Raw genomic sequence first — 25,571 nt, forward strand, 5'->3', positions numbered from 1 at the left:
GAACTGAGGTGCCTAAAGTTGTAGATAACAAAGCCTCGAAGGAACAATCATCCTTACATCATCTTTTACTAAAACAGAGGCTCCCAAACTTCTCCCATTGCTTGTTTAGGAACATGTGAAGTAACAGGAATGGCACAGTAGATTTCATTCTATATATATCACTGTCATAATTGCACTTATAACCTCAGAGGCCTTTGTGAAGGAATGAAGATCTCTCCATACTAAATGTGATACAAAGAACACAAAATAATCCCCTTCCAAATAAAATTATGATGGAGACGAAGAGAGGAGGCAGAAGAAGGATCATAACTGATACAAGTTGCATGTACTCTCCCATTTATTGTAGCATCAGCCATACTCACTGCATATGCAGCTCCTTGCACCCTGTTCAGATAGGACCTGTAATTGCCTCCAAAAATTGAAATGAAGATACCATCTTTTCTTACACAGGAGGAATGTGGATCCAAGGAGGCATACCACAGACAGTACTAGAGATGGCTCAGAGGATGCATGGGTGAAGGAACTGATCCTGAACAGTGGAGGCAGAAGTGGAAGAAGCTGCTGCTGGAAGACAAATGGTTGCTTCATTGGGAAAAACCCTGTGATTTTAATTTTTTATTATTTTAAAATATAAAAAGAATATTCTGCTACATGTCTCTGTTAGAGTGTATCTAAAAGCATGGTGGGCATGCGGAGGAGCAGATGGTAAAGATGTTTATCCTGGTTTCCTATATCCTTACTCACATTTTGCACATCTTTGGAGTACACACCCTGAACACAGGGGAAATCAGACATCATGGCTCACCAACCTGTATGGATGAAATGATAGCCTGTTCCCAGAATCCCCTATAGGTTAAAGTCTTCTTCACGACATCTGTGACCTTGGTGTAGCTTATCCTTATGATGATGAGGACAGAAGACACAGCCAAGGCATTCTCTGCTAGGATAGGCTCCCAGCTGCCCATTAGTCAAGAGAAGTGTCACTTGAAACTGTTTTTGGAGGTGGCTGAAGAGGGAGTGTTCTGCAGGCTGGAATAATTTTTCTGTTAGCTTTTTCTTTGCTATCACCTTTTCCAAGTCCCCACAGCCCTTCCTTCCATCAACTGACAGGGAGGATATGAGCACATGACTGAATGTTATTCCCCATTATGCCACTGCATATGTACCCCTCACATGATGTGGGGTGGTGGCATTTTTGGCACATGGCCTTTGTGCATCTGATCATATGTCAGGAAAGGAGAAAACAGAGAGCAGCTCTCCCATATGAGGCTGCGTAGCTGGCCCCACACTTCCCCTATTTAAAACTTTGCCTTGGTTATCTGATAGGGAATGGAGAGTGGAATTTTGTGAACCAAGGTAGTAAGGAAGTCTCCTGAAGGGGATGAAACATCCTCCAGGAGAAAAAGCCAAGAGGCTGTTTAATTTATTCAGTTTTTAAAAACCTATTAACCCAAACCTCCAATATAAATACAGAAAGCACAAACTGGAACCCAGTGAGCTTTTTCCAGTTTCTTCTAAATCAGAGGTTCATCATCAGAAGATGCAAGAGAGAGACGGTGGTCCTGTTATCAGGACCTGACAACAAAATCAATTCCAGTGGTACTTTCAATGTTCTCACTACGATCAGAAAATTTGTTTGATATGGTAGGCCTTACTGAAACTATTTCCACTACAGTTTACAGGAGGCATCATTTCACCAGTCTGCCATCTAAAGAAAGGAACAGTCTTCAGCTCACAGAGACCAGATTTCTATTTCAATTACCTGTGTCACAGCATCTGATTTACTGCTGGACAGAGGCTTAATTGAGATCAGCACAGATCAGTTTAGCATCATTCTGGAGAACTCCCTCCCTTCCCCCATCCTTATGCAACCCTTCTGGACAAGTGTGACCTGCTTAGCATGACAGTGAGTCATCAGGTTGGCTCAAATTGTCTCCCCCATACCTTTGAGGTGGATGATTAAGATCCAATTGCAGGCCAATTGAAAACTTAACTAACTTCAGCAGTGCCAGTGGTTAAAGCTGAAATGAATTAATCAGTGAAGCATCCAAGGCTTCTATCAGGGGTCATATACAAGTGATCATTGCTGTATCAATTTCCTACCCAGACACATTTATTTAAGTTGTGACTACCTGTCAGAAGGAAATAGTGGCAATATTTCCTAAGGCATCCTCTGCTAAGGTTTTGGCTGTTCTGAAGTAATGTGCCTTTCATCACAGAAGAGTCCTAAATGGAGCTGTATGCCTGTTTGTTTTTGCAGAAGGCCGGGTATCAGGAGTACAATACTAATGAGAAGGCATCAGCATCCAATGTTCAGAATCAGGAGGTGGGAGCAAGGCTACAGGGCATGTATGCTTTTCTCTAAGTTGGTATGAAGGGTGTAAAGAAAATTATGTTCCAGAGTGTACCTGTCCATGGAAGTAACAAATAGTGCCTCTTTATTATGTATTAGTTATTTTGTTAGTCCCCACCCTACCACTCTATCTACATCACTGATTCCTAACATGATGGGTGTCCCACTGCAGCCCTTCCTTCTCAGCCTGCAGAATAATTCTGATTTCACTTGTGTAACTGTGTATGTCACCATCATATTTTCTGGAAAAATCCCTTGCCCAGGACTTCTCTCCTGGCAAGCTGAGAAGCCTCAGAGAAAAGGAAAACAATAGTTATCTGATTTGCTTCTCCTGTGTTTTGCTGCTTTGGAATGTGTTTGGACACTGTTTACCAACAAGTGATTGTTTCATTGGTTTCTGCTGTGAATTGTTTTGACTTATTGGCCAATCAGGGGCCAGACTGTGTTGGACTCTTGAGACAGAGAGGCATGAGTTGCAAGTAGTATTGTTTAGCCTTCTGTCTGTATCCTTTCTGTATTCTTTAGTATAGTTTAGTATGGTATTCTTTAATATAAAATAGATCATAAAGTAATAAATCAGCCTTCTAAGAACATGGAGTCAGATTCATAATTTCCTTCCTTCGTCTGAAAACCCCACAAATACAAGATGTATACACAAGAAATCTGAAAATACTGACTTTGTCCTTTTCACAGAAATGTCAGAATTTCTCACTTGAGGTCAACTTACAACATGGGATTACAATTAATTGCATTATTTGCTTGGAAAAAATAAAATAGGACTCTCTCCAACTATTTCTGATGAGACTAGAAATATGGAGGAAATATATGAAGATGAAAAACTAGCAGCATGAAATGATCTTAAGAAAACAGAGGGTTTTTATTCAGGTTCTCCTTTGAAAGTTTGGTCATGAGGTGAGAAAAAAAATATGATATTTTACTGGGCAGACTCCTCAAATTACTTTTCGGTAGCCTAAAGTTTCATGGTATCTGCAGTACCAGCTGGAAGACCAGGTATTTGTCATTTGAATAGTGATATGCAAACATGAACAACTATAATTTACCTTTTGCACATATTGTGAACACTGGTAAGAGACAGTTCTAGGACAGACAAATATAACTGAGCATCTGGATAAAGCCCAGATTGGCAATGACAGACCAAGTAGGGCTCATATGTCTGGAAGCTTCCTCAGAATTTAACTAAATCTAAACTTAAACTGCAATACAGTGAAGCTATTCCTCAAGCTTCCTGTGAGGTGAAGGATTTAGACCTGTTATTGAATCAGGGAACTGACTTTGTGGGTCCAAGAACATCTGAAATGCACGAAAGAAAGATCATAACACTGAGATAGTTCCTACAGCTGGATGGTGAAACTTGTTTAAATTGCTCTGTGGTATAATGGGGAAGTTTTCTTTGGCCATCACTGATGCTTCAGGAGTTTCTTGAAGGGCTTCTTTATAGGAACATCTGGGTTGACTGCAGCAATTTCATCATTGGCTCTCTAGCAGTATTTGCAAAGCTGGTTGTCTCCGTGGTTCCAGGATGAGTCATGTAAAAGAGTGCTGAGCTTTTCCTGTGTCAGAGCCTCCCATGTGTGACTGATCCCTCTCTGCTAGCTCACACATCAGACTCCATTTCATGGCTTTTCCTCATCTTTCATGGTTTAGTCACATCATAATATTCCTTTACTTGCATGGCAAAAATAACATCTGCAGGAGCTTTCCAATGTCCTGTGATTGAAACTAAGATACAGCAGGGTTTCTGTGTGGGTCTAACATGCATGTGAGGATAGCACAAAAGAGTGCCTTCTCACAGCTTTCCCAGCAGGTCATTTTGATTGACATATTTGTAGAGGCTTCAGGGTGGATTGTAGATTCAGCTGGCATGTCAAACCAGATGGGAGAATTCCACCAAATGCACAATGAAATGAGAAGTGCTGTTGTATGGCTTTCTCTGCTTCTAACAGATGGATGGGAAAATAAAATACCTCTTCATAATCTCCTTTTCATTCTAGGGCCACCTCTATTCCTCTCATCACCTTCCCCTCTTCTCCTTCCCCTGTGTTTTCCTTCTCATTTTGTATATCCCTTCACCTTCTCCTGTCTTTGCACTTTCCCCCATAGCCATTCTTTTCTCTTTCTTTCCCTCCCCCAAGAGTTCTTTGTTGCTCTTATTTTTCTATAACCAGAGGTGTTCCCAGCAGAGAAAGAGCAGACAATACACAACAATTTGTGCAGCTCCGGGAGGGGTTAGTGAAATTTTCTAACCCAGTGTGGAATGAAAAACACCAGATCAGATCAGGGAATGAATGAACCTTGTGGCGTTAGAGGTTTGGCAGAATTTTCTTGCTATTTTGGGAGCTCATTGAACTAGATGGAGTCAATAAGTCTTTTTCTCTTGTAATTTTATTCCCCCTTTTTTTTTCATTTCTTTTGGTGATTCAGCTAAGGAACCCAAAAATGTTTTCCTAGCCCAAAGGAATCTTTTGTATATGTCAGGGACAAAAGAAATACTCCATTTGCTGGGCTGGTACAAGTAGTTACCCTATATTATAGCTTTCAAAACAACAGAAGCTATCATCAAGGTTATGTCTGGACTTTTATTATGATCTCCCATTTCAGTGCGTGGTCTTAGCTCTGGAGGTAAAATGTTTTAGAAAGTTTGACCACAATCTCATTGTATGTTTCTTAGTTATGCTAGTGAAAAAGGTTTCCCATCACATGATGTGTTTAGATGCTTTTTAACTAAGGAATACTAAAAAAAAAAAAATAAAAAAAAAAATATATATAAATTACAATAAAATGAAGGTACTTTGAAATATAAAGTTAATCATAAATCACACTAAAACAATTCTCTGCAGAAAAAGCAATTATCGTGTTTTAAAACTTAGCCTTCTACCAACTGGATGCTCTTCTGTCCTCCACTTGCCTATAACTGTCTATATAAAGAAGGTAGCTGAAGAAAGCAGTAAAAGCATCCTTCTCCTTTCACAGAGCTGTACACATTGTCTACAGATGCACCTACACTGCTGCAGGGCTGTGAGTTTACCCAGCACGTTTTGCTTTCAAGCTCAGACTCCCCTAAATGTAGCATTGCAGTCCTGCAAGGCATGCTCAGGAGTTTGATCTGTAGAAGTGAGGCTGTGCACAAATAGAGGAGAACACACCATCCACCAGCCATTAAATGCAGCACAAGTGAAAGAAAAATAAAGGTGTTCAAACAGTCCTTATTATCAGGGCCACAGTTGTTCAAAACAGGGATTTCTTTGGCTACAGACTAAACAGAAGGACCTTGTTTACGTTATTTTTGGCAGGGTGGGAAGTGTATGGTAGAGCTGAGTGCAAGTCCTCTGGGAGAAAAGTAATGCACAGAGGTCTCCTTTGCCTCTGGAGAGCCTCAGTGGTCAGCTGTGGGGCAGGAAGGATTTAGAGAAAATGGTTCCTTTGGGCTGCTGAAATGCACATGCTACAGGTCGTGAACTATCCACAACTGAGCACCCCTTGGGGCTTCCCACAGTCATGTCCTGCCTTACTTCTAGCCATGGCTATTTCAAAAGCTTCTCCCCTCAACCACAATCCAGTCCTTTGTGGCCATTCCATGTTTCTTCTGAAAAAATGACCAAGGCGCTTCTTGCCACAGGGACAACACGAGTCTCTTGGCAGTGCCAGAAGGAGGGCTTTGGTGTGTGATGGGCACTGAGCCATGTGGGCTGTGCTGGAGCAGGTTCTGCACACGCATTGAGATACCTGAGAATCTTGTAAGTATGAAAACCTGAGCTGTCTCTAAAGCTGTCTTCATCCAGTTTTCATCCACAGAGTCTTTCATCAGTGCCCTCTTTTGTCTTCATATCTGTTAAACAAGACAGTATTTGTGAATGTCCAAGCAGTTGTTGTAAGCATGAACACGAGGCAGAAGTTCCCCTACAAGCCACCAATGCCCCCAGCTGCCCCTGTCCCCACACCTCTCATGACACAAAAGTGCAAAGAGTGTGAGATCAGGCATGTGGTGACAACATCACAGGCATCATTATTTGTTTTGAAAATGGTTTAGTGACACACAGTCACCTTGCTGTAGCTGCCCACTGATTTGGCAACAACTGAATCTTTTTTTCTTACCCACTGACTCCAACTGTCTGCCTGCGTCTTTTTAGGGATTTGTGCCTCCTAAGCTAGTGGCTGTCCCAAATGTTGTTTAATAGTTTCTACTTCCCCTGCAGAGCAGTCTCAAATTCTGATAAGGTTTTGCAGAGTTCATAAGCTCCACAGGAGGGAGTCTTTACCTATACTTAAATACCACACCTAGCTACTGAATTTGCTACCTACAAATGATTGGTAAAGGCTGATTTGTGCTTTTTCTGCAAAAGGGTCATGGATCAAATGGGGTGCACTCTCTTTGGTCAACATGGCCCATGTCTTGGGATTTGAGTCTGGCAAACTTTGGAAATTCCATGAAAAATACTTCACATGCACATTGTAGCGTCACTGTTTTCCAGTGAAGTGTGAAGCTTGGTTTTCTTCTAGAAATTGTAAAATGATTGCTTTCCCTTTCCCCTGCCATGACTTTATGAAAGTAATTTAACTTTGCCAAGTGTTATGTAAAGGAGAATAAGAAGACCCGAGGTCTGGTAAAAGAGTCCTGGAAATTTAAGCAAAAACAAAAACCAACAGGGAAATAAAAAGCAGAGCTCCTAAGTATAGACAGTCCAGGATATTTTGAAGAAACAACAAGATAGGAAAGCACATAACTCAGGAGGGTAGAATGCATTTGCTGTTTGCAACATTTGACAGCATGGCACTGCCCTGACCCGTGAGGCTGAGTTGTGCCAACCACTTCACGTGTTGCAAGTCTACACACAGTGACAGACAGCTCTAGTGGAAGGATGGACAGCTTCTTCATCCACCCATAGGTCAGAGTTTATCAAACAGAATCTTTTCTGATTCATGAATGAGACAGAATTAAGACCAGAGTTATGAAGGTGGAAATAAAGCTCATAGACTTACTGAGGAAAAAGAGGAGGCGAAAGGTGCAAGGGTTTAGCTTGAGAAGGGTACTGCAAACAAAGGACATGGAGTGCAGGAACAGCTGCAGCCTGCAGTGCAGCTTGGGAAGGGAATAAGTAGTAGCTTTGAAGGACTCCTAAGGCACCCAACACAGACTGAGAACCTCCAGATAGGCCTGGCTGGGTAACGGGTACAAAGCAAACAAGGACTTTATGGAACATTCCTGTCTGCCACATTTGAAGTTTAAAGATCCTGGTGGAGAATGCTTTGGTACTGCTGCCTTGATACTACTGATTTGAGAAAGGGAATAAACTTACTTGTTTTAAGGGCAAAATTCAAGTAGTCAAATTTTATCTGAGTTTCCTTTGCCTTTACTGAGACAATAGTAGTGGAAAACTCATTTGCATTCACATTCTTGCTGTGAATCAGAGAAGAACAGGAGTAATCTCAGTGATTCATAAGCTTATTAATCAAGACGTGCAAAGGAGATTTTCTATTTCTACTTCCTCTGTGTTTTGGATAAACAAGTGGCTTGCTTTCTAGATGATCAGAAGCTCCTTTTCTACTTGCAGCTTGGCAATATGTGTGTTGTATAAAAACACTCTCTTCCTATTTTGTGTGCCATAAACAACAGAGTTTTCCATATAGGGAAATTATGGGTGCTTGGCAGTACAAAATAGGTTTCTTAGAAGGTTTCTTAGACAAAGCCTGGAACAGAATAAGACAAGAATCCCAGATGCACAGTCTGGTGGTCCCTGCAAGAATAGTTCCTATCTTTTCTGCTTACTCTGACAGCCAAGATTTTTCTTCCTCAGGCATCCTATTGTATGCTCTGATAACTAAGCAGAACAGAAGTGGTATTTCTCTCCCTAAAAGGCCTCCCCTCCTTCTGTCTCATTTCTCCACCTGCAGCTACTCTTCTGATAGGCGCTTCTCCTTAAGCAGAGTGCTTTCTATCAGATCAGGTTTTGCTGGATGCCCCTGAGAGCAGTGTAACCCCTGCCCTGTGCTGATGGATTGAATAAAGCCACTAATCGTTAAGTGAAAGTCACACCAGACTTTGTATGGAGTGAAAGCAGGGGGCACAGGCTTCAGCCTCTAGGGCTTGGCAGGTTTCACAACAAAACAGCTGGCTGTGAGACATGGGTGCTGATGGAATACATTAATTACTGTCGTCAAGGTTTTAGACACACTTGTGTGTTGCTGGTAATACCAGCATGCAGGATTATCAGAGGAATCACTTGTGAAAAAGGGTGGAGAAGGGAAGAAAGGAGCTCAGAAAGAAGGTTGTCTGACAAAGGTCCACTCTGCATTTGCATGGGCAAGACAGACTTGTCGACTTTGACCAGTGCATTCCATGGTATCCACAGCAGATGTATAGAATTGCTCTGGACATAGTGATGCAGCTCAGCTCTGCTATGACCTGTGATGTGTTTCGCAAATCAGACCTGTTTGAGGGCCACATTCTGGAGCTTTTTAGCCAAGCTCAGTTGCAGTTTGTCCAGTAGCGATAGCAGGCTCTAGGCTTCCTCCTGCAGTGTGGTAGAACTTTGTATTTTCATCTCATTTCTACTGTGGTCTTGAAACAACGGAGGAAATGTTTTTACTTTCAGTCTACACGGAAGCAAGTGGAGGCAAGGCTATATTTGCAAAGGAATTGAATAAACCAGTGGAAGAACCAGGACGAAATGTCACAGGTTATTAGACAGGATGCTTTATCTTTGAGTTCAGAGGTGAGTGATGAGTCTCAGTGCTTTCCAGCACCTGGTGAGGCTGAAAGGAGCTCTTAGCTTTGTGGTTCAGGGCAGGGGTGCCTCTGCTGCCCTGTGGACTTGTTCATAACTAAGATGAGCTGCCAGTTTTTAAGCCCCACCTGCCACTTCACGTGCAGTGGGGTAGAGGTCAGGCCACAAAAGTCCAACTAGTCATTAAGAGAAAAAGTAATTGACCTTTTCTTGCTTGCATTAACTTTGCTGATCTTCAGCCCTGAAGTGTTTATTTTGCAAAAGATTCCATCACTGCTACTGCACCAAGGAGACAGAATAATGCCATTAATATAGTTTGTTTTGGTTGGAGGAAAAACACTCTGAGCCTCTAACAAATATCCTCTTGTTAGCAATTGGAAACGTATAATTAGGACAGACTCTCCTGTTACTTTAACGAGATTTCAGTTCCTCCCCTTGCTGTTGCTCTCTTTCCCATTTTTAATGAGATACCAATTTCCTCCCTTCTCATTTGCAGATGCCTTTCCAATAAAACAGACAGCTTTGATTTTCATCTTAGTGTGCATTCTTAGCCTTAATTCATTCCTCTACATAAATTGCCCACCACACTCTCCATGTGCTAAACGGCTGTTAATCGCTGAAAAATTAACAAGGTGTTTAACACCAAAAAAAAAAAAAAAAGGCTAAAAAAATCCTTTTCTGTTTAGTGGAAAGACTTGTATTTTTGTCACCTGCCAAAGCTCAACTAATTCTAGGCACAGAGGGCAACACGGGACATCTTTTTGCAAATCCACCCAATCTCTCTTCTGCTACACTGCTTCTACTCTGTATCTGCTACTCTGTCTTTCCCCAAACCTCTAATCCAGTCTTCTTTCCTGTAGGCTATAAAGAAATCCTCCACTTTCCTTTTGTGAAATTGACTGTAGGCCAGTATATTTTAGTTGCAGAAATGCTGTCAGCTTGTGGGCAGCCCAGGAGGCCCTGGAAGATTTGTAGGTGTTGAAGGCATGAAGAGAGGGACTTTTCTCAGCGTAGCTGATTCAGTACAGCCAATTCTTCCCCTGAGGTTTGGGGAGATGCAGCCTTGGCAAGTTTGGTCAATAAACTATTTATTTATGAAAATTTATTTTTATTTCACTTAAATAGCTCTTTAAGACCTGCAGAAATCCTAAAACAGCACAGAGTAGACATCACCTTGCAGCAAAGAATCTGGGCTTTGTTTTAGTCAGCCCAGCTACCAGATGAGATTTTCTGTAGGTCTTATATGTTGTTTCTGTTGTCTTATATGTACCATCATGGAATGCTAACTCATTAATTCTTATCTCTGTACAGCTGAAGTGGCTCCTTGTTTGGATTTTGCCTCATGTCCAAGGGAAATGGCAGCTGCTGCAGTCAGTAGCTGGCAGTGTGCTGTACACAGCTCCTGATACTACCTGATGCTGAAGGTGTTGCACTACAGAAAACGGCCCTGTTGCCCCATGCTGAAGCATTTTCCCTCTCTTGCTCAGTTAGGAATGAAAAAGTGGCTTGTGCTCACTGTTTCATCTCAGTTTTAGTCAGATATCATACTACTGTAGTATCAGAAAACCTTTTGCTCCCTTTGCAAGTAATCTTTTGCAAGACCTTTCTTGGCTGATATGTGTTAGTCACACCAGAGTCACTGGGTAGCATTGCCAAGGGCAGCAAGGTCATACAATGAAATCTAACAAAATTCTCTGTAGGAGATGGGGGAGCTCAAAATGGATTCATTGCTTTCTGGCCTGAATTCAGTGATTTTGTATTGATGTTCTCATGACTTTATCTTAAAACGGTGGTTGAATCAGCCTAGGAGGTGAGGTACAAGCAATCTCTGTACTTTGGCCAATTCTCTTTGTGAATAGTGGATTTATTATGCAATCCCCTTACTCAGAGATGATTGTCCGGTTGCTTTAGTTACGTGTTGCATCCAGTCTCTCTCTTGTATCCACCCTCTCCTGTGGAAGGTAGAGTGCTAATAGTTGGACAGGATGGGTGGAGGAGGTGACTCTGCCACAGCATGGCCATTAATGCACATACTGCAGGTGGTGCTCTGGGGAGTCACCTGTGGTGAGTGAATCCACACCTCTTTCCATTGGCATAGCTTAGTTCTTTACTAGAAGAAGATAATCTATACCAAGATAAGCACGAAGTGTGACTGTATCGACAGCTGAGGCAATAACTCAAAGGTAAAAATAAAGTCAAGCCTCAGTTTATGCTGGTACAGAAATGTATATCCAACAAGGCCAAATGTGTAAACCACAGTGAAAGGTTATTATTATTATTTCTATTGTCAAAGTTTTTTGGGTGCTTATGATAAATTCCCTTCTGTTTGGCCTGTGAAAAGGCTTTTGGGAGGAATCCTTAAAAGCCAGGATCCTATTTACTCAGAGTTGGTGTTACTCTGAAAAAGGCATAGGTAAGTTTATATTAAAAAAAATTGACTTAGTAACAATAGTATTCTGGGGAAAAGGGTTGCCCTCTCCTCCTTTCTGAACTGGTACATAAATTCATCAGACCCTTACCTTCCAGCTTCCTCTCTTCATGAAAATGTACTATGCATCTAATTTTTCTCTTTGAGACAGATCATTTGGATCTTCTGAATGAAAGGTGTCACAAAGATAGACAGAATAGAAACATTGGTAGTGATTACTCATTCAAAATTAATTTTCTTTCTTTTGGCCATTTTGATGGAAAGATGGGAGGCTGGGAAGACAGCAGGCACAAAAACTGATCTTTTAAGGCATGGGGACAAGATCCCAGTAAGTCATGAGTGACATTTGCTGGGTAGTTCTGAGTAATCTGGAGATCTCTGTTTCTCTGACAACTGCAACACCATAGTCAAACAGCATAAAACTCACAATTGGTATAAGCTAAATGAAAACTAATGTGCTACTCAAGCAGAGTTGAAAATAGAGAATTCTTTAACGGGAAAAGTTTTAGCAAGTGTTGGTGACTCAGCGTTCAAGTCACTAAAACTCAGAATTAAAATTGCAGCCATAAGAATAATGATCTGTTGTAGCGCTTTACGCAGGGACATCATAAATTCTTTGCCACTTGAAGTCTCTTAATGGGGACTCATTGTCTTTTTAAAAGTTATGCTTTGATTCTGCCAAAAATTAATGGCTGAGATGGAGCAATTGCTTGACTTTTTTTTTTTCTATGTTATATAGAAGTCAAACTAAATCATCACAGAGTTCCCTTCTAGACTATAAATCTGTGTGAGCGATCCACATGTAATTCCAGCATCAAACACCAAAGAGGGTAAAGTATTACGGTTTGACTAATGAGATAAGAATGAAGAAACCTAAACATAGGTGGTCTACTAAGGGGAAAAAAAAAATCAGTGACATTTATTAGCTGTGGAACTCCATCTACAAGAGATGGTGAAAGCCAGTTCTTGAGTCATTTGAAACAGTGATGCATTTGAAAGTAGTATAGAATTGCTGAATATAGCAAAAGGAGTATGCCTTCTTTAATAGTCTAACAGACTATTAAAACTATGGACTTTTCGACTTCTATTCCCATGATTGTTCCACAGTATGGAAAATTTGGAGAATATTAATAAAGAGCTAGCTCATGGGAAAATTACTGCTGGTGACTGAACAACCATGGGCATGTTTGTCTTGTGCCTGTAGTGAACCTTTGTCACCAGTATAGAAGTTAATATCACCACTGGTTTCTTTTCCTTCCTCATTTCTTTTGCCACAGTAGATCTGTGAATGCTGCTGGTCACTTGACTGCTGTGGAAAGACAGAGAAATTGATCTCTCAGTCTCTCAGCAGGTCAGTACCTGAGACTGGCAGGCATAACCTTTGTAACTGAGGGCCTCACCACATCTAACCATTGCTTGGTATCTAGAAATTAACTGGCTGAATTGAGGCCATCCCTCTAGGCAATGTTAAAAGGGATTCAGATGGTAGACTTCAAGTGACTTCCGCACTTTACAATGTATTTTACAGGAGAAGATAATTTCTAGGTTTGAAAACTGTAAGCATGGCTAACTGTAAGCATTGATGTGGAGAGAGGGGAACAGCAGGGTAGGATAAGAGGGTAATTTGCAATGGTCGGCTAAATTTGTACCTTACATCTCATATTTTGGAGGCTTCTTGGGCACACCAGAATCACTAAAAGGAGGAGAAGTATAATTTATGCAAAGGTGGCTTCAAGCTTACTTTTTTTCCCAAGAGTGACCCTCAACTGGTTGTGTTACTTTAAGTTGTTCTGTGCTAGTATTGGAAAGGCCCAAGCTTTTCATTAACACTTAATTAAGCCACAGTGGCCCTTCCTTCCCACCAGGGGCTTCCCTCATTTGTAGATTTAGTTAAAGGGGTTCTGTCAAGTTGGTTAGGCTTATAATATGACTGACCTTTCCAGCTGCATAGTCCAGCAGGAAATGCTCTGAATGCACCCCTAGGGCTCTGTCTGTCTCTCTAAACTAAAGCCCATCCTTCAAAAGGCAGAGAATTACCATTTTGTCAAGTAGCATTTTATAGCCCTGGCTGTGAGTCAGGATCTGATGGATGCAAGCAGGCTGCACCCTTGTGCTCTGAGTGCAAGCACTAGCCAGTATTTACACATGTATGATAGGCAGACCAAGCCTATGCTTGCCTTTCTTATAAAGTACAGAGAAATACTGAGACTTGAATGGCATCTTGACTTGAATGGCTTGAATCTGAAAAGTAATCCTGCAGATGTGTGCAGGAGACACAATAGACACAATTTTATTACTGAGTGGATTTTCAGGCATGCAGCCACATGCAAGTTTGGTTCAGGCTGGGCTGAGAGGGACAGAGGTTCAGGAGCTGTGTCACCTGAGTGGGTTATTCACTGATGTGCTGGCCACAGTTGGAGCTGCAGGCAGGGAGCACATCTCTCCCCTTCTGCTGATGGTTAATGCTGGCAGGAGAAGTGGCCACATGGCTACCTCTTTTGCAGAAGTTCATACTTGATATGTCTCTGTATGCCCAATTGCTTAAAATATTAAAAGAGTAAAAATTTTGAGGAGTTATGTATTTAAATGTTAAGAAATCATGGGATTAAAGTTGCCTTCCCAAGCTTAGCTCAGCCTTTTTTGGAAATGTGTTGCAATGTTAACTTTGTTAATTTAATTGTGAATTTGCTTTTTTTGCTTCTTTCATGCACAAAAAGGGTGCTCAGGGACTGGATCAGGGTGAGGTTATTAGGAGGTAGAGCTGCTTGGGGCTCCCTTCTTAGAGATGGTGGAAGGTGGACAGCAAATTTCATAGTCTGCCAGGTCAGGCATAAATGGGGAAAGCAGGTGTGGGTAGGCAAGGAAGCACTGCACTAATAAAACTAGGAATTTACCTCAAGGTTTGGGCAAGGATTGACAACTTTGTTGTTATCTGAGTTTCTGATAAGTGGTTTGGGCTTCCTCCATTGTGCTCATAGAAGTTTCTGTCTTACTTATTCTGTGCATCACAACCAGCAAAAAAAAAATAAAAAAAATTCAATCAATAGCCAGTATTGCTAAATCTGAGCAACCCCTTACAATTTTAAATCATGAGCAGTTTCAAATCATGTGCAATTTGGAGTTTGTAATTCATCAGGGCACTCTCTGCCAACACTTTCCACATGACAGAATGGAAGATTGACTGCTGGTGGTTCTGTGAGCACATTGTGGAAAAGGGGGATTCCTGGGAAGGCAAGAGTTCATGGACACACACTGCCTTTGGTAACAGCCCGTTAACAATGTCATTCTCCTGTGGTGGTGAAGATAATCACATCCACTGGAATCCACCACACAAGAAGCACCATGCAGTCAAATATGTGAGTGGCAGTACTAGCTGCCAACAGCACATCCTCCTGCTACTCTGTCAAATCTCGCTGCCATTTTTAGGCTACCTTCTTGTCACCACCATAACATAAGCATTTGTTTAATTTGCGTCTTTTGTGAGGGCTGATAATTTCTTTAAGAATCACTCATGCATCACTAAGTTTCAAACTCAAGTTTGCTACAAATCCATCTGATGTCATCAGTTATCCTAACCCCAAGCAATCTGGGAGCATAGCATGTTGTTTTCCTGGCAGCATGTCAGCAGATTAGCTCAGAATGACCAGAAAAAATATTTAATAACATAACAGTGGCCAATGTGCAGTTCTGGACATTCCTCTTTTAGTCTATAAATCAAACAAATTACTTATCAGCCATCCTAGACTTAGTGGGTTTTTTTGGTTGGGTTTTTTTTTTTTTTTTACATATAGGTAGCATGTACATATAGAAAAGCTTCTAAGAAGCTTACAATTGCTCTGATGATTTGTATGAAGTAATGGCTGTAGGACATCTGTGCTATCATATGACAATGTGACAAGCTTGAAAGAATTTTTCCCCACAATGAAAGAGCTGTACTTCATACAGCTTACTTCATAAAACATTTGTGAATGCTATTTCAAGAGAGAGAAGTGAACTTGCTACAGTCAATACAGTGGGTCACAGAAAAGAAATAAAACAACCCCCTGCACTCCCTTCCTTCAGAGGTGTTGCAATGGGTAGGGTGTTGTCATAGAGGGTGACATGTCACAGCTATTCCTGTAGAATAGCTGTAGTTTGAGATACACCCTAGTAAGTGTTCTTTCCTCAACTGTAAGAAATCCTGGCCCATGCAGTTCCTGAAAAGTGTAGGTATTTCACTATAAATGTTAACATCTCGCTGTAAGTGGGAGCATGTCGTGTTCACAACTGGTTTCTGTGTGGGACTTAGTCTTAACTGACATGTACCAGAAACCTTCACGTAGATCAATACCAGTTAGAGCTGAGAAACCCAGTAACATCTTGTGATTTTTGTCAGATGTGATATAAGAACCTCAGAAGGTCATACAAAGCAGAACTAATCCTTAACATCAGGACTCCTGGGCTGACATAATGGAGTTGGATGAAGGCCATGCTTGCATTGGTAACCTCATACTGGCGTGTGCCTTCTCCTCTTTCCTACCCCAAAGTGCCCTCCTCACCCTCAGAGGGTGACCTGGCACAGCTGTTTAAAGAAATTGGCAAGGACAGGCCTTTTTAAAATTGTATTCTTTAGTGCTAATTGCAAAAAAAAAAAAAAAATCTTTCTTCTTTTCAATGTGAAAACCATATTCAAATGATTCAATATTTTGGACTTGAATGTAATTTCCTCCTTTGGGCCAAATGACTTACCACATCATCAGCACGTTTGTTCTCTGTACAAATGGTATTTTGAGATGGAAGCATATCTAAGGAACTGTTATCTATTAGAAGCTGAATCCTCTTTTTCCTGGCTTGTTCAACAGCCTACTTTTAGGGGATTTAAATTCCTCTCATCCTTATGCTCCTGTCACTGTTTGGAAAAAATATGTAGGAAATTATGAGTGACAGGTAAAAGTTAGTAAAGAACAGATCTCAAGGCCAGTGGCATCCTTGGCACTGGCTATTGATTACTCCATAAAGAGTCCTGCATGAATGCTGGGACAGCCTGATAGTTTTGGTTCATGGACATTAAAATGAAATAATCAATGATGTAACCATTGGAGCACAATTCTCCCATGACTTCACCGTCTTCATTGACTCCTGGCTTCAACAAATTAGTACCATCTAATGATTCACTGAAAGTTCACTTGCAGGCTGACATGACATCTGTATTTTCTTCCCAGGTTTACTAGAATTTATTATTTTAAACAGAATTATTCTGCTTTACTATCTGTGCACATTTACTTTCCTGGCTGCTCTCAGTGGTGTTTTTTGAACTAAGACTGTAAGTCAGACACAGTGAGTGTATGTCAGTATATACCTCTTCCAAATGATCATTCTCTAACAATCAGGATGGTTTCTAAAACATTTCTTTCCTGAATTAGCCTAATTAATGAAAAAGAAATCAGTTAGATTTGCCTATAAAGGTTTCTCTCAAACTTTCTAATTAGAGAAACACATCACTTAAGGGAATGATTGCTGATTAAATATGTGCAAATAAGATTTATATATGTTGCTTCATTTTTAATTTTTTTAAAATATTTCACTGGACAGACTGCCTTATACAAACATGAATGTTATAAATAAGCGTCCTGTAGCTTGCTTGGAGAGATCTGCTGTGAGTCTGAAAAAGGATTTTTTTATTATTGAGGCAAAAAGAGATGAGGCATTCTGAAGTGAAAAGTTTTTTCTTGGTTACTGTTTTATTTTCTCCTCTTTATTCTGGAAAAAATTACTGTTTCACAGTATTATATGTTTTTGAGTTTCTTTAAGTCAGTGCAAATATCATTTGACAGTAGCAGAGACTATGCAATGTGTAATCACACAAAACCTCACATTTGTGTTTGCCTGTTTCTTGAATTCGTATTGCATATGAGTCACATATGTGACTATTCAACTATTTCTCTATATGTTTCTTATTTGCAAAAAGGCTTATTCCCACTTTTGACAAAACAATCTCCTGTATTTATTCTAAGCTGTGCATCCACACATCTCTAAAGCAGAATCAATAATTTTTAAATGGGAACAATTCCTCAAAAATGTAATGTAAAAATATCTAAGTTCAATATATGTTTGTGCAATTTTCATGTTATTATTAGTTCCTTTCACTTTTAGCATTAATTATAGCATCCTTTGTCTCTTTTTTGTAAGATTACTGACCAACACTTTATGTTAAATCAAGTTAAGAATAAGGTGTTTTCTTCTAGTAAACATTTTAAGAAAAAATATCACAGCCTGAATCCTCTGAGTGACTATGTTTGTGATTTGAAAATTAGTACAGATGCTCTGATTATTCAAAGGGACTACAGACAAGGACCCAAGAAGAAAAACAGAAGCAGTTCAAATGATTTTGTTCTGAGGTGGTGATGAAACCTCTGTGTAGGTTACTCCAAAGGTTACTTCTTACTAGGTGCTGGGCTTGATTTTGGTTTTGGTTCACAAAATAATGTTGGAATATTGAAGGAGGTATGAAAAAGAGAAAGAAAGAATTCTGGAAAACATGCCTTAAAATGAGAGATTAAAAGAGCTTACTTTTTTTAGCCCATAATAGGGAACATTAACAGGTAAATAAATCATCGTCAGTAGAAGTCTACAAAAGGCAGAGATGTACGTCATTTTGAGACTCTTTAATCTAGCTGATGGTGGTATAGTAAAATGTGGCATCTGGAAACAGGTTAGAAAGATGCAAATTTGGATAAAGCATACAGCTTCTCAACCTTCAGTATAATTAATCAGCTTATCAATCAAGCTTTCAAAAAACTGAATTTGTAATGTATTGGAAACTTCAAATTAAGAATGAACGTCTATTTTAAAGCTGCTTTCCAGACCAGTCCCAGGCTGCTGAGCAATTTATCATGAAAGCCTTCTCCAGGTCATGGAAATGAGAATTTTTCACCCATTTCAATAGAGGATATTACATAAGAAAGGAAACAAATGTTTGAGTGAGGATGTGATTTGCATTACATCAGATTCAGCGGTAACAGTCCTCTGGTGTTAACATCTATGAAGTATCACAATAAACAAATTGACAGATACATATTTAATTTTGCCCAAGTTTAAGTTTTTCCAGTTCTATTTACGTAACTGTTCAGACATAACCCTTTGCATAGGCCATGTTTTGGAAGAAAGTACCAACCGTTTAGTGGAGCAGAGAATAAAGAATGTTCCCACTTTTGGACTATTCTTGCAAATTTTCATCACTTTTGGAGCATTCACCTGATTCTGAGATATGATGTGAAGAAAATAACTAATGTGGTTTTCAATGCTACAGTGAAATTCTGTTTTGGCTGATCCACTAAACCATCTTCAAAAGAAATTTGTCATCATGGCAGTGCTTCACATCCAGATGCCATGTGCTATGTGTGGGTCTGGTCTATCAGTGTTTAACGCCCAATCCCCCACCAAAGCCAGTGCAAACTGATTTCTATATTTACTGATGAGCAGTTACTCCTGTAGGCTTCCTTCCTACTGAATTGCCTTGGCTAATGACATAGGGAAAGGCATGAGGATGCAAGAATGTTGGACTAAAATTCTGGTTCTTCCATTCATTTATTTCATAAGCAACTACAAGAGATGTCCCCTGTGTGGTTTTGGTTCCTTCAATGGCCATGCCACTTGTTCAAGATGCTTTTGATTCACAAAAGCTGAGAAAGAATGTATTCTCTATTTCCTCATCCTGCTCTCATGGTCTTATACTATTGTGTAGACAACATCTGAGTCTCTTCATGGGCTTCTTAAAATACAAAAACATCATTGCAACACAACTTAAATGAAGTATGTAAAAAAAAAGTAAAATCTTATGCCCCCCAAATTCTAGTTTATGTATAGCTCAGTCTACAATGTTTATAAAGTAGTAGCATGTTCAGCTGAAGATATCTTGTCAGAGAGATTTGGGGGTTTTATTGCTTTATTTTAACACTTAGGAATATCATACATAAAAGTTCTTGTTTCTCATGCTTGCTAAAATTCCTTGCTGGAAATACCCAGAGATGCTGATTCAAAATTCTTAAAAGTGAAGATTTGTTGAATTGTTTTCTTTGAGCTGATAAAAAGAGCACTTCAACAAGGTGGCTGCAGAAAAAATCAAATAAAAACTAATGTTCTATAACCTAAGTAGAAACTACTTGTCCTTTCACCCTCTATGCCCAAGTATTTTAAGTGCTCCCTTTGCGAGGCAGATGTCTTATGTCAAGCCCCAGAGCCACTTCATGGGACATGAGGGTCTACTGTCATCTCTTCCGCTGTGCCCCGCTGGCTGTAGGACAAATAATTGACCCATTACCCCTAGCTGGAAAGGCCCCTGAACAATGGGCTTACACTAGCACCAAGCTGTGACACTGGGAGAGTTACAAGACACCTGTGTTGGACGAGCACCCCTGCTGTCCCTAAAGCCCTGCGCAAATGGGGGGAAATCTGCTGCTACCACTGTTTTAAGCAGCATGTCAATTAGACTTGTTCCAAGCAGGGTTCAATGACATGGTACATAAATTGGCAGTAGCAGCTGGTGACACAGCTATCCCAGGTCTCCACCTCAGCAGTGAAGCAGGACAGATGTTTGCAAGCAGTGGTCCAACCTAGTGTTCAGGGAATGATTTCTCTCCCTGGTTCGCCTACTGCCACACTGTCATCAGAAAAAGACCCAAGGCAAATATGCATAGTGTCAAAAAGGAGCTGCTGGTCCAATTTTTAGGGGATGTGAGGAAAGCCCACACCCAGAAACATGGAAGATAAACATTTCTGCCCAGACAGTTGTTGTCCCTCTCTCTTCATACCTTGTTCATAGTTAATCGCAGTTTGCAGATATAATTTGTTTTTGTTTGAATCTTTGTTCCCACCCCAGCAGGAAAGGTTCTGTTGAAGAGGCTTGTGTGTCTTTCTCAGCTCAGCACAAGGTGAACATCCTTCTCTATTGCTCTCACGAAGTGTTAATCCTTCCTACTGCTCTGTGCTGACTAATCTGTCAGCTGCTCCTGCTGTGCTGGTGACCACCTCCAAATCTCTCCTGCTGTGCTGCAGGATTTTTCTTAGAGGTGAATGAGTGACAAGCAGAGTCCTGATGCAACAGAGTCACAGCAAAGGTGGTGCAATAGAAACTAAGGGAGGAGGCCCTCTCCTGTGAGTTTTCTCTCTGCAGGACTCCTCAAGGGTCAAACCTCACCACTTAAAGCCCATTTCCTTTCCTCTGCTCCTCACTACTACCTATTGCCACCCCTTTGATTAGCAGGACCAATGAATGGATACAAAAAGGTCAAAAATGGGGTGTCAAGTCTCATAATTTCTCACAGGAGGATGCTCTCTGTGGTGAAGGAGGAGGAAACAAATCACCTAATTTTTACCATAACAGGGAACTGCCTGATGGGGCCTGGGAAAAGGAAACCCAGGTAAGAACTTAAAAATCTTTTATCTGGTGCTCCCTCGTACTGTCATGGCAGCCTATCTGTTCTGTTTTACCATGAGAACACATTCAAATTCCTCATGCCATCCCACAGAAGCCCAAGTGTCCCTCTGGGATCCCCAGCTGCAGGGCAGGCTGAATGCCTGTGGAGACCCATGATCCAAGGAGCTCTGACGGGTGTGCACTTTAATTGCACGGATATTTCCCATTTCAAACAAATTGGAAACAGCTTTAATGGGCATTTCCTGGTACCTGCCTTCTCCCAGTTTTTCATGTCTCTTGTCTTTGCTGCAAACCTATGAATCCAAGTCAATCATATTTCTCTATGACACCTTTATTTTATTCATTCTGTTGCCAAAAATATGCAAGGCCCCTTACTCTGCTGAGGCTGTGTCTGTCCTCAGCAGAGACATGCAGACAGATTCCAGCTCCCTTCCCCATACTGCAGCATATCCAGGGCTTATGGAGCACACATTGCAGAAAAATATCCATTTTGTTGAGGGAACAAGAATACATAAATGCTTCCTTCTTTGTCCTTCCTTTTGTCTAACTGCCCTCCAGATGTTTCAGATTCTGTGGTTCGCACATAGCCAAGTAATGCTCTTGTTTTTGCACAGCAGGAAAGAAAGGGATTTCGAAAATGGACACATAGCTGTTCCTTAGGTCTGCTGCTTATCAAATATTTCCTGGCAACTCTCTGTAATCCCTGATCCCTCTTTCAGATTTTCTCTCTGAAGCAATTGAAGCCTTCTGTTTTACAGTCAGCTTCCCTTCCATTTGATAAAGTTCTAAATGGCCTTTAGTGGAAATAATTTCACTTGGTAAAACCAGCTCTAGGGTGGCACCCTGCAAAAAACATCTAACCCTACAATCAAGTCTGTGATACAAATGAACTTCCTACTTTATTCACTATTAAACATCTTGTCCTCATCCAATTTCACATTTTTTTCTGGTGGGATTTGTCAGTGTGCATTTTTTTTCTTTATGAAAATGTCTTACAGGAAAGGCACTATAACTACATTTCTTTTATTTTTCAGATTACTACAGGGTCAGATTACCTACTAGCAATCTTTATTCCCTGTTGTTCACCTTCTTCAACTGTGGCAGCTTTGTACTATTTCAGTCTGAAGCTGAGGCCTTGATGAACTGGAGAAGTTTGTGCTAGTAAACTGTCAACTTTACCTAGCTACTGATCTGATTTTGCAGATTTTATTCCTTTTGAAACATTCCAAATGTTTGGTGATAGAACCATACACATGCTATAGTTTAGAACTTTACAGTTTATGGGACATGGCTTAGAGTTTTGCTGTTTTTTTCCTTATCTTGCTTTAAGCCTGACAGTAAAGAATAAACTGATTTTATGTGTGACACTTGCCTGAGAAGCATTGTGTGTCCTTACAATCCCAGGCAAGTTTGAGACAGTAAAAGTGATATTTTTAACATTATAGAATTATAGAATGGTTTGAGTTAAAAGGAACCTTAAAGATCATTTAGTCCAACCCCCAAGGATCATTCCTCTTCAACGTCTCATCTACTGTCTAGCAGCAGCTCACAGACACACCTGATTTTTATAATTTAAACCCTCATTTTTTACCACTGAATGATATCGGGGGACAAATGTTTGTTCAATTACCAAAATAGGATTTTATGTTTTCTCTGCTGGACATGAAATGCTGAATTAGAATCCCATTCTCAGATGTCTATTTTTGCAGAAGCCATGTAAACTTTAGGCCTTCTTAAATCTCCAGTGTCTGCTTTATCCAGCAACTCCAGTGTCATTCTTTGTCCTCTCAAAGTATTTGACTGGCATTATCTACACTTCTGCTATGTGTTTTGATTCAGCATGATATCATGATAAAATACTGCAGTATTTAGGTTTTAGTCAGTCATGCCCACATAACACTCAAACACTCAGTACTGTCATCTAGCATTAGAGTTCAATTTTTATATAAATAGTCCTGCTACAGATCATGTTTGGGTGGGGTTTTCTTGGTTTTGTATTTTTTTTTTCTTTTGTGTGTTTTGGTTTTTTTTTTAGCAAAATTACTTGGAATAAAATAAAACACAAAGATGCTCATCTGTTCACATATATAACACTGGGTAATAGTCCCACAAAACCTATTTTGGCTGACATACAGAAAAGAAGTGGCAAAATTTCTCTCATGTTGCGCTGACAAATGCAATGGGCTTTTTTTCTTCTGCTCTTGTTTTTATTGTGTGCTTGAGTTTCTCTGCTTCCAGGAAAAAATACCATTCACTCTTATATTTCTGAAAAAAATGTTGTCTGTTTGACACCTGGGATTTTTTTTTCCCAGGATGAAATTTCTCCCAAGAGAACAGTTCAATCTGGGATGCTTTTTGTTCAGATATTGCACCTCTGGGACATTTATTTTCTTTGGAATAGCTTAGTGAGTAATTTCTGCAACTTTGAAAGAATTTTAGTAATTTTAACAGTGTCCCCATTTGATTTGGTGGAGATAATAATTTTCATGGATAATTTCTGAAAAAAAATGAAAGTATTTTGCTTTTTGGGTATGCCATGCCTGCTGAAATACCTCTTTGCTTAGTCTCTGATTGCTACTGTCATAATGTCTGACAGTCCATTTAGCTGCCAGAAGCCTATATAGCCATTAACAAATAGCAAAGTAGTTTGCATGGATTCCCACGGGGGAAAAATAAAAACAGCAGCACATAGAACATTTCTTCTTTACTACAGTACTCAGAATGATACTGTGTGTTTCCTTTTATTTTTTCTTTTTTCTTTCTGCATGAATTCCATGTTTGTACTCTGACCACAGCTCTTCAATGTGTCTCTGGTACTTGTATTCTTATTTGGTCACTGCATGGCATGTGAGACCAACTTGTTTCTGTTCCTGAGTTATGTGCTCCCAGCCTGACTGTTCTTTTTCTTTCAAGCACTGTCTGCTCTGTGTGTACCTTAAATTTTTAGATGTGGTCTTAACACAGTGACATCTCCTGGAGATCCACTATCACTCTATCATTGCTGCTTTATTTCTGTGGAGACTCTTCCGCTGTCACTGAAGACTGAATTTTCAACCAGCACATGGAAATACTGCATTACATGGGATTCCAGTTTTGTTTAATCTCACTAGATCTTAATTTTAATAACCTATTAGTAATTTGTCTCACCTTTAATTGCTGCAATTGTTGTGTAGATAAATACCTCAGTATTCTTGAGTACTTTCTCTTAAATGCATGGTAATTGTTGTTATTTGACATTCGGCAACTATAAAGGTTATAGTTAAACCAATTGCCTCCTTAACTGTGTTTAGGGCACTTAATCTGCTCCAGAGACTTCGGGGATTTTCTCGAGTTCTCCTAACACCTCTGGCTGGGTGTAAAAACACATTATATGTGGAGTCTGCTGCGTCAGGCCCGTGTTGTCTCAGTTCCTTGCAAACTCCCTCCAGATGTTAGAGCAACCTCCTGCTTCATAAAACTAATCAGAATCCGAGTGAAGCACATTCCCCCTGCACAGGCTCCAACTGTTGCTTTTTGTGCTTGAGTGGCCGATTCCCCCTCTCCCCTGCCTCTGGTGTGCTGCCTGGCACAGGTAACAAATGCTTCGGCACTGACCCGTACTGGTGTGAAGGCCCCTGGGCTCCATTAAATGGAGCAGAAGGCAGTAAATAAACCGCATGGGCCGGGGCATTAAATCACTCAGGGCGGGGAAGAATCAGATGCTGAGGAGGTTTGGGTTGGAGGTGGGCCGCGTGCACTTGCACCCACACTGCAAATTAATACCCCTGCTGCAACTTAATGACAATTGCAATCAGGCAGGGTGATGTTCCCTTTCTTCCTTCCACACCCGCTCTTTTTACATTCCCAGCGCTCTCCCCAATAAATTAAAGCCTTTCTCCCCATGCCCCTGCTGCCCCCTCCCTCCTTTTCCTATTCTGTTTTATTGCCTTCATGCTGTTCTTCTTTATTTCCAGCATTTTATTTCAAGGAGAGGTTTTGAAGTGCTCTCGGCCCATCTGCTGGTTTGGTTTAGAAGAAGGACTGGAAAGAGACAAGGGCTTTTGGAAGTCACGAACTATTTATAGCATATTTGTTCTTTCACATTGGCACCAAACTTTGTTTATGGAATCACCTGCAGTAGAACCTGAGCCAGGGGACCACAGCTCACTTGATCTAAAATTGGCTTTATTTCTTGGGTTTCTTAACAGAGACCACATGTGTGTGTCCAGTGCGGGCTAAGGTGTGTTTGATGCTCACACACATGTCAAAAGCACAAAGTGCCCATGAGTGCCTCTGTGTGTGGGTAAAGGGCTCGGAGTGTGCCCTTATGAAATATTCTTATGGATCACATGTGTAAGAGAATAAGAAGTGAGTTGTATGTATGTGTTGCCACTGTCTAAAAAATAAAGGTTCCCAAGAGAAAACTTGAATGAAAAAATTTTCATTACAATTTCTCCAGTCGGTTTTCATTTTCTCCAAACCGTATTTTTGTCTTGGGTTGGCCCGTTAAAACACAATGCTCATTTTTGTTTTCATTCCGCTTTAAGTATTTTTTTTTCAAAACAAAACAACAATTTAAATAGAAACCGAAGCATATCTGTCATTTTAATTTGTTATTTTGACGTAAAAGTGTTTCATTTATTTTTCTAGCCA

General features: G+C 40.4%; 1 long non-coding RNA gene across 9 annotated transcripts in view; it reads left to right on the top strand.

The window, feature by feature from the left end:
* LOC135294719 (uncharacterized) overlaps positions 1 to 25,571 on the top strand; it is a 74,806-nt gene that overhangs the window by 27,568 nt on the left and 21,667 nt on the right. For 4 of the 9 annotated variants that reach the window (XR_010356784.1, XR_010356788.1, XR_010356791.1 and 1 more), the window contains exon 1: positions 15,652 to 15,729. The exons of 3 other annotated variants lie outside the window; for them this stretch is intronic. This is a non-coding gene — a long non-coding RNA (uncharacterized LOC135294719). Of the gene's footprint in view, positions 1 to 15,631; positions 15,730 to 20,826; positions 20,923 to 21,973; positions 22,101 to 25,571 lie in introns of those variants that run through there. 2 more of the 9 variants (XR_010356789.1, XR_010356786.1) reach the window with 2 other exon arrangements.

Source organism: Passer domesticus, chromosome 2 (assembly GCF_036417665.1).
Source record: "Passer domesticus isolate bPasDom1 chromosome 2, bPasDom1.hap1, whole genome shotgun sequence".
Classification (NCBI taxonomy): Eukaryota; Metazoa; Chordata; class Aves; order Passeriformes; family Passeridae; genus Passer; species Passer domesticus.